This window comes from Macrobrachium nipponense, chromosome 47 (genome assembly GCF_015104395.2).
Source record: "Macrobrachium nipponense isolate FS-2020 chromosome 47, ASM1510439v2, whole genome shotgun sequence".
In the NCBI taxonomy this organism is placed as follows: Eukaryota; Metazoa; Arthropoda; class Malacostraca; order Decapoda; family Palaemonidae; genus Macrobrachium; species Macrobrachium nipponense.
This window is the reverse complement of record NC_087222.1, coordinates 36360995-36373282: the sequence shown is the minus strand read 5'-3', so window position 1 is coordinate 36373282 and position 12288 is coordinate 36360995. Positions and strand designations below refer to the sequence as shown.

Here is a 12288-nt window from a genome sequence, read left to right as displayed (position 1 = left end):
TAATTGGTATAATCGTAATGCGCATATATATCTTTATTATTTACTTTTTGTGGATATATGAAGATGTTTTTACTGCCGGATTATCGCTGTAGTGTGACGCAAAATCGTTTTCGGTCCTGCGCCCTCTGTTTTCGCACCATAAGAAATTATGGGGCCAAATTTGCAATGACCAGAAAGTCGTTAAAAGAGGAAAGTTGCCATTGAGGGGATATATGATTGAGAAAAATACAAATTTATTCAATAGCTAGCTTGTAAAAAATACTTGATTACAAAAAACTTGATTGACAACTAAGCAGCATACCTACTATGGGTTTCAGAGACAGTGCAAGCACGTTTTTCGGCAATACCTATTTCTGTAACGAACACTCGTATCAGAACGAGATTTTGCTATAGTGCATTAGACCCAGTGCCGTAATTTATAAGGGTATCGTGAATCACTAATCGTAAAGAATAACAACACTTTCCTTGTACCAAGAGACAAAAACTCCATTATGCAGTAATGGATACGAACACGCGTATAAAGCTCCACCTACCCTCTCCCCCTCCCCCCTCCACTGCCACCCCCTTTTCTTCTTTGTTCCTTCGCCTTCCACGCTTTCCCCCCCACCCTTCCTTCGTCTCTCTGTCTCTCTCTCCATCCTCTCTCTCTCCATCTCTCTCTCTCTCCTCTGTTTGGCCATTCAGTATGGTGTTGGACCCTCCAAACTGGGTAATAAGAAACTACCACAAAACAAAACGTGGAAATTGGTGAAATTAGGCTATGTATTGGAAGTATATATACATAAATATTAAAGCAATTTTATCATTATTGCATTACTATGACAACTAGACTTCATGGAAACAGTTTATAATAATGAAACAGCGTATGTGTGAACCCTCCACTAATGTGGCAACGATGATTTTGCCATTCTTAGCATGCAAACATTAAAGGTTACATTTATTTCTGGCATACGGTTATTAAAGAAATTCAAAATACTAATATAGACTGAAATCAATGAAAAGTGCTAGCAAAAACAAAAAAGCAAAAAAAAAAAATATGTATATAATTCACTTATCCGTAGTCGTTCCTCAATGGTTTTCGGCAGCCAGATGTACGAAAACGTTAGAAACATTTGATTGTATCTACTTTAGAAATATCGTAATTTTTCGGGGTAATTTGGTTGCAAAAAAGGGATAATATACATGAATTAAATTAAAACTTTTAAATAACAAAGTAAATTTAAACTGAATAATGAGTAAAGTAAACAATTTAGGGAATAAAATTTTGCAGTTTCGTCGTCTGCTGTTCGTAACTGTGTTTGTGGCGCGCGTGCTTAGGAACCAGGAACAGCAACTTATTTAAAGTGCAATGTGGAGTAAACTGAGACCAAAATGTGTATAATAACAATCAAATAAGCACTGCGGAGTTTCAGTTGTGATGGCAGTAAGGATAAAAATCACCGATTACAAGGTAAGAATGAATTCAGTTCAAACCATGACCCCGGGAATAAAAAGTTTCATACTTTCACTAATATAGGCAACAAAATGTTGTTTTATTGTGCTGATTACAACTGCAATCTTGAGTAAGATCAATAAACGTTACATATATACGCTAACATTGTTCAAATGAGTGCTGGGAAGGCTGGGAAAGATGGTGGATTTTCTGTGGTTTGAACGGCCAGTCACGCGACTGCCGCCATATTGGATTTCAAAACTGCCTTGAAAACATATTTTACGAAGAGCGTCACATGCTTATTTTAGTTCGTACGGGGCTTTCATATATCACATTATGTTGACGAAACTTCAGTCTTTTGAATGGTATGCTTAAAGATGTAGGGGGAAACATCACGACAGGCCAACCCTCATCACGGTAGACGGGTCTTATTCACTCGATATTTAATTGGTGAAACATGAATACAATTGCAACTCTAAGCATACCATTTAAAAGACTGAAGTTTCGTCAACATATTGTGATATATGAAAGCCCCATACGAACTAAAATAAGCATGTGAGCTCTTCGTAAAATATGTTTTCCAGGCAGTTTTGAAATCCAATATGGCGGCTACGTTTTGCATGGACGGTTCTCATCAGTGACGGCCACCATCTTTCCCCAGCCTTCCCAGCACTCATTTGAACAATGTTAGCGTATGTATGTAACGTTTATTGATCTTACTCAAGATTGCAGTTGTAATCAGCACAATAAAAACAACATTTTGTTGCCTATATTAGTGAAAGTATGAAACTTGTTATTCCCGGGGTTATGGTTGGAACTGAATTCATTCTTACCTTGTAATCGGCGGTTTTTATCCTTACTGCCATCACAACTGAAACTCCACAGTGCTTATTTGATTGTTATTATACACATTTTGGTCTCAGTTCACTCCACATTGCACTTTAAACCCGTTGCTGTTCCTGGTTTCTAAGCACGCGCGCCATAAACACAATTTCGAACAGCAGACGAAGGGAACAGACGACGACAGACGACGAATGCAAAGTTTTATTCCCTAAACTGTTACTTTACTCGTTATTTAGTTTAAATTTCACTTTGTTATTTAAAAAATTTTGATTTAATTCATGATATATCCCTCCCTTTTTTGCAACCAAATTACCCCGAAAAAATTACAGATATTTCTAAAGTAGATAAAATCAAATGTTTCTAACGTTTTCGTACATCTGGCTGCCGAAAACCATAGAGGAACGAATACGGAAAAGTGCAGAGGAACGACTACGTTTTTTTTTTTTTTTTTTTTGCTTTTTTGTTTTTGCTAGCACTTTTCATTGATTTCAGTCTTTATTAGTATTTGAATTTCTTTAATAATTGTATGCCAGAAATAAATGTAACCTTTAATGTTGTGCATGCTAAGAATGGCAAAATCATCGTTGCCACATTAGTGGAGGCTTCACACATATGCCGTTCCATTATTATCCTGTTAAGCGTCCGCCCCTGATGAGCTCGCTGCTAACGTACCGTCACGCTTTTTTTTTGTAATCATTGATCATAGCACTGATGATAGTTTTTTTCAAAGTTAATATTGATTTTTATGCTTGTTATTCATACTGTAATTAACTGTAGGAAATTCTCTCTCTCTCTCTCTCTCTCTCTCTCTCTCTCTCTCTCTCTCCTCTCTCTCTCTCTCGTCTCTCTCTCTCCTCTCTCTCTCTCCGAGTCCAGTCACTCGGCAAAGAAAAGTCATCTTCACTCCCGCAATTGGAAGAAAGTTTGTATCATCACTGGAGGATTCAGAACTAGAGCTCTCATCATCCAAATAGGTTATCAATATCACACTCCTCATCTAGTATTTGATTGATCTCACCTAAAGAAACTGCCTCCTCTTTTTTGGGACATTCATTGTGAAAGACGCGAAATCCAATTTGTCTCGATAAACGCCCGAAGCGTATTGAAAGAAACCAACAGGGACAGGCAGTTTTCTAGCATAAGCAACCACCAGGAAAGAGTTGCCAGGCTGGAAATAAGTTTCCCATGTGCTGAGAGTGTTACCAAATGATGTTCCTACACTTTCTATACGAGTAAACGTATTATTACGGGGCTGACGGCTTGACAAGCACAGTTAAAGTCTTGAACGTAATATCCCGTTGAAGGCGCTACCGAGTAGATCGCGGTAAACGTATTATTACGTGGGTGACACTTAACAGGTTATAAACTGTTTCCATGAATTCTAGTTGTCATAGTAATGCAATAATGATAAATTGCTTTAATATTTATGTATATCTACTTCCAATACATAGCCTAATTTCACCAATTTCAACGTTTTGTGTGTAGTCTTATACCCAGTTTGGAGGGTCAACACATACGAATGGCAACAGAGAGAGAGAGAGAGAGAGAGAGAGAGAGAGAGAGAGAGAGAAAGGAAGGCGGAGGAAGAGCGAAGAAGAAAAGGGATGGCGGTGGAGGGGAGGGAGGTTGGGGAGAGGGTAGGTGGAGCTTTATACGCGTGTTCGTATCCATTTCTGCATAATGGAGTTTTTGTCTCTTGGTACAAGGACAAGTGTCGTTATTCTTTACGATTAGTGATTCACGATACCCTTATAAATTACGGCACTGGGTGTAATGCACTATAGCAAAATCTCGTTCTGTTAAGAGTGTTCGTTACAGAAATAGGTATTGCCCAAAAACCTGCTTGCACTGTCTCTGAAAACCCATAGTAGACTGCTGCTTAGTTGTCAATCAAGTTTTTATAACCAAGTGTTTTTTACAAGCTAGCTATTGAATAAATTTGTATTTTTCTCAGTCCAAAACATATGCCCCTCAATGCTAACTTTGTCCTTTTCCTTTTAACGACTTTCTGGTCATTGCAAATTCGGCCCCATAATTTCTTATGGTGCGAAAACAGACAAAGAGGCCCATGGACCGAAACGATTGCGTCCACTACGGCGATAATCCAGCAGTAAAACATCTTCATATATCCAAAAAAGTAAATAATAAAGATATATGCGCATTACGATTATAACAATTACATGTATAGCTGATAACAATCTGCATGAATAACTGGTAAACTGTTCTGCAATGACAGTTGAGTATAGCAATTATTTACAATAGGTACGAAAGTCAAGATGTCGTGACGTCATAATACAGAACTTGAAAGAACGTTCTAATTCAGAAAAATAATTACTTAAATTTGAGTCAGAGTCGAGTTACTTTTTCAATAACGAATATTTTCAAATTAATCATCATAAATATGTAAAATATTGATGTTTTACTACTTATTTAAAATTAGCCACGAGCACGCTTCTCGTCATCTTCTACCCAAACAGCTGTTTACGCCTGGCTTGTTGTTGGTGAGAAATCGTGTTTCGATTGTTGTGATAAAAGTGCTCCAGCGTCTGTGGGTACAAGTGGTGTGCGGATTTATCACAGGAAATGGAAAGTTGTTGACACAAGCGACTCCGTAAACATCGAGATGGCGTCAATCTTAGAAACATTTTTAGTTGTAAGTAAAAATTTCTAAAGCGTTTATGTGAGATTTCCACTGCAGTGGGCAGCCCCATGTCAGTACCTCTGTTTCTAAATCTTAAAATTTGGCCTTAATTTCTAACTTTGGAGAAAATATTTACTTCGAAAGGAGAGTAGAGGTCTTTAGCTCCGTTTCTCACCAACAAGAAGTCGCGACTGATGCCCATCTCGGGTGTCAGGACGCGTTATAATGTACTTTTTCGGAGGGTGGCTTGCATTGATTGTAGGTGGCCTGCTTGGCCTGCTGTGATGTTCTACCCTAATTGTATTCTTGTTTCACCAATTAAATATCAAATGGATAAGGCCGAGCCACGCGATGACGATGGATCGACTGCGGTTGTTTATCCTAATTACAGTAGTATAGCCTAGCCTAGGGTCTAGGCTAGTGATGTCCTACGTTGTGTTACGCTGCATGTAGTTAATCCTACGCTAGTTAGTCAGCCGTTTGTCAGTAATCTACGCTAATTAGTTTATAAATAACATAAATAACACGTGAAGAGTGGTATCACTAGCCCACATTAATGCTACCCTAAGCTAGATTAGGCCACCCAACCCTTGCCTCATATCTGGGCAAATCTGCCTTTAGAAACAAGATGATTGCTCAATAAAATATCAATCTACTAACATTTAATCGATCTCTCACCTTTACACGAGTAAACGCTCCTATTTGACGACACCAGAATGTAAAATAAATGGAAATTTACGTCGTGTTTACGAAAACAACAACAAAGATGGACTCTTCTTCTTCTCGGTTCTTCTTCGCTCACTTTAGGGCAAGACAGGGACTCAAAGTCCATTCAAATTCAAACAATCTCTCGCATATACATCAAATGGGGTGCATCAGCATGCTGGTACACCCTCCAGAATGTTCTAACAATGCGCCAGTCCCTCTCCAAAACTACTTATTCCAATACAAATTGGGGAATGTCTTCATAATTCTTGGAATCATATTAATCGACCGAGACACCTGGAACTGTGTCAACATGTCTTTCACTGTCCAAGGACAATTTAGTGGACAGAAATGACCCTTAAAAGCTAAAGTAGTTTTTAATATAATATAAATATCGATATTAAAACAGATTCTCGTCGAATTTAACGTTTAAACACGCTTCATTGGCCTACTTTGATCCATGTTTACCGAATCTTCTGAGATCCATCTCACTCATTCAGTCCAGATAAATGTCATTATGCACAAATGTTCATAAGGACACTCGTTGCTTGTCCGTTTCAATTTTTAAAAATTTTCAAAAGGTGTGGCGAAAAAGATGGACTTATAGTGGACTGTATTATATGCTTAACGTTGTTACTTGGTCAAAAACCGCTAAAAGCCTTCCGTAACAACTCCACAAAACTCCCTTTGCGGTTTCTAAATTACGGGGAGATATCTCTCAACCCAATTCATTATTAACGAGGATAACACACCAATATCATTAATGAATAGTAGCACAATTAAGTACTTTCGCTTACTGAGCAGTCCTTGTAGACATTAACTCAGATCATAAATCGCTATACGAGATACGACGAGAGGTATGCCTCTCTCTCTCTCTCTCTCTCTCTCTCTCTCTCTCTCTCTCTCTCTATCTCTCTCTCTCTCTCTCTCTCTCTCTCTCTCTCTCTCTCTCTCTCTCTCTCGTAGGTAGTAGCCATCTTGCTTAGTGAGACGTTCCCGCGCGAAGTCAGATTAATCAACAGATATCACAAGTTTAACATACGTCTAGAATTTGAGAAATATCTAGAAGTGTTCGTGAACTATCGGTGATAAGATTAGTGTGAAAATGGTAGGATAAAGCGTCTTCTAAGTTAGTTTATCAAGTGAAATACTGTAAATCAGAACAAGATGGCAGTAAGTTCCAACTGCGGGAAGAAATGGCGAAATTTAGCTTGCTTGGCAGATTCGCAATACGATGAGGTAGCAGGAAGGGAACTGGCATTTCTCATCTATGAGATCAGCAACAGTCCTAACCAAAAAGATACAAAAGCATTCATAGATATATTAGAAGGATATAATCCTTCAAACTGGAACAAATCAACTGAAAACATCTTGTAAATAATTGAAGAAGTTCTAAATAAAATCCAAGTGGTCAAGAGACTCATAAAGAAAATATACATAAACCAACATATTCCAACAAAGAAAATGAATAAGGTGAACATTGTGAATATCCTAATTGATGCAATAGGAAAAAGAATGCAAAAGGATGCAAACTGTGTAAGGTGTGGTATAGCAATAGTTATCCACAAAAACCTAATCAGAAAATGTGCTGCATGCAACATTCCGACCCATCCACAATGTGCTGAGGTAATGCAAGATATGAGAAAAGATACCAGAATATTTTGCTTAACATGTCTATCATGGATAGACAATGTTATTAAATCAAGATTGAATGTACAAATAGTTGAGGATGAAAAAGAAGAGGAAGAGGAAGAAGAAGAAGAGGAAAACGGAAGAGAAGTAAACAAAACTGAAATGACAGAAAAAAATAAGGAAAACAAAGAACAAGATAAAAGTATGGATGCAGAGATACTCATTGATACTACATATGAGGCAATAAAGCAGCATACTTACGAAGAAATAAATTACGATATGACAACACAAAAGAAAATCCCGAAGAGGCTCTACCCAGATCTACACAATGACGGGAAAGAGGAAAAAATAGACAAAAAAGACAAAGTCTGCAACCTTTTGAAAAGAGGGAATTGCAGATTTGGAGAAAGATGTTACTACAAACATCCTAAGGTATGTCACAACTATGAAATATATGGTAAATGTGCATACCTAGATGACTATAAGGATGATTGCAGAGATCTGCATCCAAAAATATGCAAAAACCTAAAAGAAGGAAAAGGATGTAAGTTCGACAAAAAATGTAAATATATGCACCCTATAGCCATGAATCATAATCAAATAAATAATCAATCAAGTAATAAAATCCAAAATAAGAAAGAAACAAATAAAGAGAGGAATAAAGAATATCAGGTAAAAGAAAAAGCAAGCCATCAATGAGATATGCAGAGATGTCAGCAAAAAATATCAAAGCCTCAGCTCCAAGATTCTACTCAAGAGATAATAACTGTATTTATTATGCAAGAGGATATTGCAGATACGGAGAAAATTGCAGATTCAGACACAAAATGAATAATTATGATGAAGGAAGATAAAATATTATGGAAAAGTTGGATTTTTTAATGTCAGAATTTCTGGAAAAGAAAAAAAGAACAACATACCAGAACAGGAAAGAGACATGGGAAAATCCTTATTACTACCAATATTAAATGAAGGAGAAAACACGCAAACCATCATAGTGATGAAGCGCAGGGTTTAGTTATGAGTAAATCAAAAAGAAATATAGAGTACTTAGAAGAACTAACCCAAATTGAAAAGAAAATAGATATAATGAATATAAGTGAAACCTGGTATTCCCAAGAGACTGGGAATGATGATCAAATATAAGGGTTCCAAACTTATAGATCAGATAGATAAAATAGGAATCAAGGGGGAACCGCAATATATGGGAAAGACAAAAAACAAGGAAAAAAATATATGAGAAATATAGTAACTCAGAATGTGAACTAATAGCGGTAGAATTTGAATCTGAAAATTAATGAAACATAGTAATATAGACCTCCTAATACTAAAGGGTTTGACTTAATAATAGAAAAATTGGATGATATATGTAGAAATCACAAGGACTGGACTATTCTCCTATCTGGATTCTTCAACCCTATCTGGATTCTTCAACTTTCCTTTCGTAAACTGGAAAGAACGAATAGGAGATTGTGGTTGTACTTATACATATAAAAAAGAGAGTAATAGTAGTGCAGAAGATAAGAGGCAATTCGAAAAGCTATTAGATATGCTACTAGAATACAACATTCAACAAATAAATCACCTGCCAACAAGAAAGGAAAATACTTTAGACCTAGTATTTGTGAACGAGATGAATTATGTTAAAGAAATAATAGTTTATAATGCGAGTATTTCAGACCATAATGTCATAGAATTAACAGTCATTCCAAAGCAAGTGAAAACAGAGATAAACAAGAAATGAAAAAGTGGGAAGGATATGGAAAATACAACGTCTACAGTAAAACACAATATCGTGGATAAAGTAGTAAGATGGTTAAAAGAATTTTTACACAACAGAAAACAGATAGTTATTGCAAACGATGAGAAATCGGATGAAGCCAAGGTAATATCCGGTGTGCCACAAGGTATCGGTGTTGAGCTGCAATACTGTTTGTTATCATGATTGAGGACATAGACAGTAATGTTAAGGATTCGGTAGTGAGTAGTTTCGCCGATGACACAAGAATAAGTAGAGAAATTACTTGTGATGAAGATAGGAACGCTCTACAAAGAGACCTTTACAAAGCATATGATTGGGCAGAGGTAAATAGGATGGTATTTAACTCTGATAAATTTGAATCAATAAATTATGGAGACAGAGAAGGAAAGCTATATGCATATAGGGGACCTAATAATGAGACAATCACAAATAAGGAAGCAGTTAAAGACCTTGGTGTGATGATGAATAGGAACATGTTATGCAATGATCAAATAGCAATTCTTTGGCAAAATGTAAAGCAAAAATGGGAATGTTGTTACGGCACTTCAAAACAAGAAAAGCTGAACACATGATTATGCTTTATAAAACATATGTTCGTGGTCCACTTGAATATTGCAATATGATATGGTACCCACACTATCAAAAGGATATTGCACAAATAGAGTGTACAAAGGTCCTTTACAGCTAGAATAGAAGAAGTTAAGGACCTTGACTACTGGGAAAGACTACACATGATAATTCAGGCATGGAAACAGATAGAAGGAATAGCAGAAAACATCATGGAACTAAAAATATCAGAAAGAGCAAGCAGAGGTAGATTAATAGTGCCCAAAACTATACCAGGAAAAATAAGGAAAGCACACAGGACATTAATCCACTACGCACCAGCATCGAAAATGCAGCGTCTATCCAATGCGTTGCCAGCTCATCTGAGGAATATATCAGGAGTGAGCGTAGATGTGTTTAAGAATAAGCTCGACAAATATCTAAACTGCATCTTAGACCATCCAAGATTGGAAGATGCAAAATATACCGGAAGATGTACTAGCAACTCTCTGGTAGACATTAGAGGTGCCTCACACTGAGGGACCTGGGGCAACCGGAACAAAATGTAAGGTCTCTCTCTCTCTCTAAATGTTGCGAGTACTCACGGGTTGATTTTCAGACCTTAGAGGACCGCTGTGTTATCTCGTTTCTATGTTATTTGCATAACCTTAAAATATGAACACAATAAAGGTTTATCAGATCAATTTATATTTACCATCCATAAAACTGAAACATAGGAAAAATGAAATAAAATCGAAGGATACTGAAACGCATTTGATAAATGTGAAGTTACAATTAATTTAATAACTAAAAGTTAAACATATCAAAGAGTAATAACCTATAAGTGACAAGTGAAATTAATCACTCAAGTCAAGGGGATTGTAAATCAATGGCAGTCAAATGAAACAAATTACGACAAAATGAAAGAATCAGGGCAATCGCCCTTTCTAAATCCACAGACACACATCACTACACAACACTAGATTACAGGTCACCTCAAAAGTTGAGCCAAGAAGCTGTTCGTTCCGTCCTGCATTCGGGTTTTGTTGGGGAAAAAAGAGACAAGTTATACAATTACCACGAATGCAGAACTGACTTACAAGGTTTTCATGAACATAAAAAATTCTACAATAATGATCAACTTCGTTGTCAAAAATAAATTCCAAATATAATAGTGTGCAACTTCAACATATTTATTAAATGTAGTCAATTAATTGGTGACGTGTGTCAATACAATCTTGGGCGATATCATGCCCATACAGTGTACTACGCACATACGCATACACACTCCTAGAGGGGCACGCAAAGGAGCGTTCAGAGGGGCGAACTACTACCCTTCCTTTCCCCTCCCGATCTTTTGACCTCCCCTAATGGCTTCTCTGGCGAGAGGCACAAACAAGACCCAATAACACCTTCAACTCTTACCATACGTAATATGCACAATACATTCGCCAAGAACAATTTCACATATATAAAGACAAATGAATTATCATAACTAAAACAGTAATTATACTTCGTTACTAAAACGTCTACTGACGGTTATGTCAAAAGACTTCGTCTTTGTGTAAAACCATCTTTTCAGTGCTAACCGCACCACAGATACTACGTACCAGAACATAGCAAAATCAGATAAAATAAGGTTAAGAGTGTCATTCTCGAGTAGATGTGGTTCTTTCACCCTTATTATGTCATGCAATGTAGATGTACATATCTTTACAAAATATATGGGCATGTGAATATATTTAGTTTTCACATGAATACAAATACAGTAACATAGTTCCTGTCTGTCGATTACCTGACAGACGGCAATACGGAGTGAAAATCAATCAATAATTTCCTATGAGACAGACACTAATAACTATAATAACAGACAAATAGCATGGAAACAATCGAATACACAAAAACATTAGAAAATAAAATCGTTGTGAGATGAATTCCTCACACTTGGTAATGGTTTCAAAACTGAGTATCATTTTCAATAATAATTCTATTTATTTCCCAATCATGATTTTCGTTATATTTTGTTCAGGGGATCCTTGGTGACGGACCTTCTTTCCTTGTGTTCGACAACAAACAGATTTCTTCCGTGTTTTTGTTGGTTTTACGTGACATCAGTTAGTAGCTACTTACGAGCTGAGTTTTGATATTTATCCAGTCTATAAAAAAATTAAAGTTTCAAAAATAACAAGTGGCAACTTTCACATTCTCCAGACTATGATTTGCCGTTGGACAAGACTTTTTGAGTTTTCGTCGAGAGAGAGAGAGAGGAGAGAAGAGAGAATAGAGAAGAGAAGAGAGAGAGAAGCGAGAGAGAGAGAGAGGAGAGAGAGAGAGATGAGAGGAGATAGAGAGAGAGAATAGAGAGAGAAGAAGAGGAGTATGAGTGAGCGACATAGGGGGAGCGAAGGATGAGGAAGAGAGAGAGCTAATTTGTCTAGTTATCCAATATTCTAAAATACCATTTTCTATAAAGAAATTTTTCTACCCTAAGAGAAAACGTGAAAAAGTAGTTTAATGGTAAACTCTAGCAATCTCGTCTGCCCTTTCTCCAAACTATAAATATATACACAAAATAATCATAACAAAGTACAGACATGTTTCAAAATTGTTTTTTATATTTTGCCATTGTTTGTTTTTATCTTTCAATTTCAGTATATATAATTTTTAATGATTGCGCGTTATTTATGCCTGAGTGGAGAGAGCTTCAGATCAGGTAGGAATTAATCT

At 36.6% G+C, this 12288-nt stretch overlaps 1 protein-coding gene across 2 annotated transcripts in view; it reads right to left on the bottom strand.

The window, feature by feature from the left end:
* Nucleotides 1-12288, bottom strand: part of LOC135204909 (transcription initiation factor TFIID subunit 10-like) — an 85161-nt gene that overhangs the window by 53189 nt on the left and 19684 nt on the right. The window contains exon 1 of one of the 2 annotated variants that reach the window (XM_064235164.1): nt 5595-5749. The exons of the other annotated variant lie outside the window; for it this stretch is intronic. The gene's annotated coding sequence lies outside the window, so the exon portion shown is untranslated. Of the gene's footprint in view, nt 1-5594; nt 5750-12288 lie in introns of those variants that run through there. 2 annotated transcript variants of the gene reach the window in all.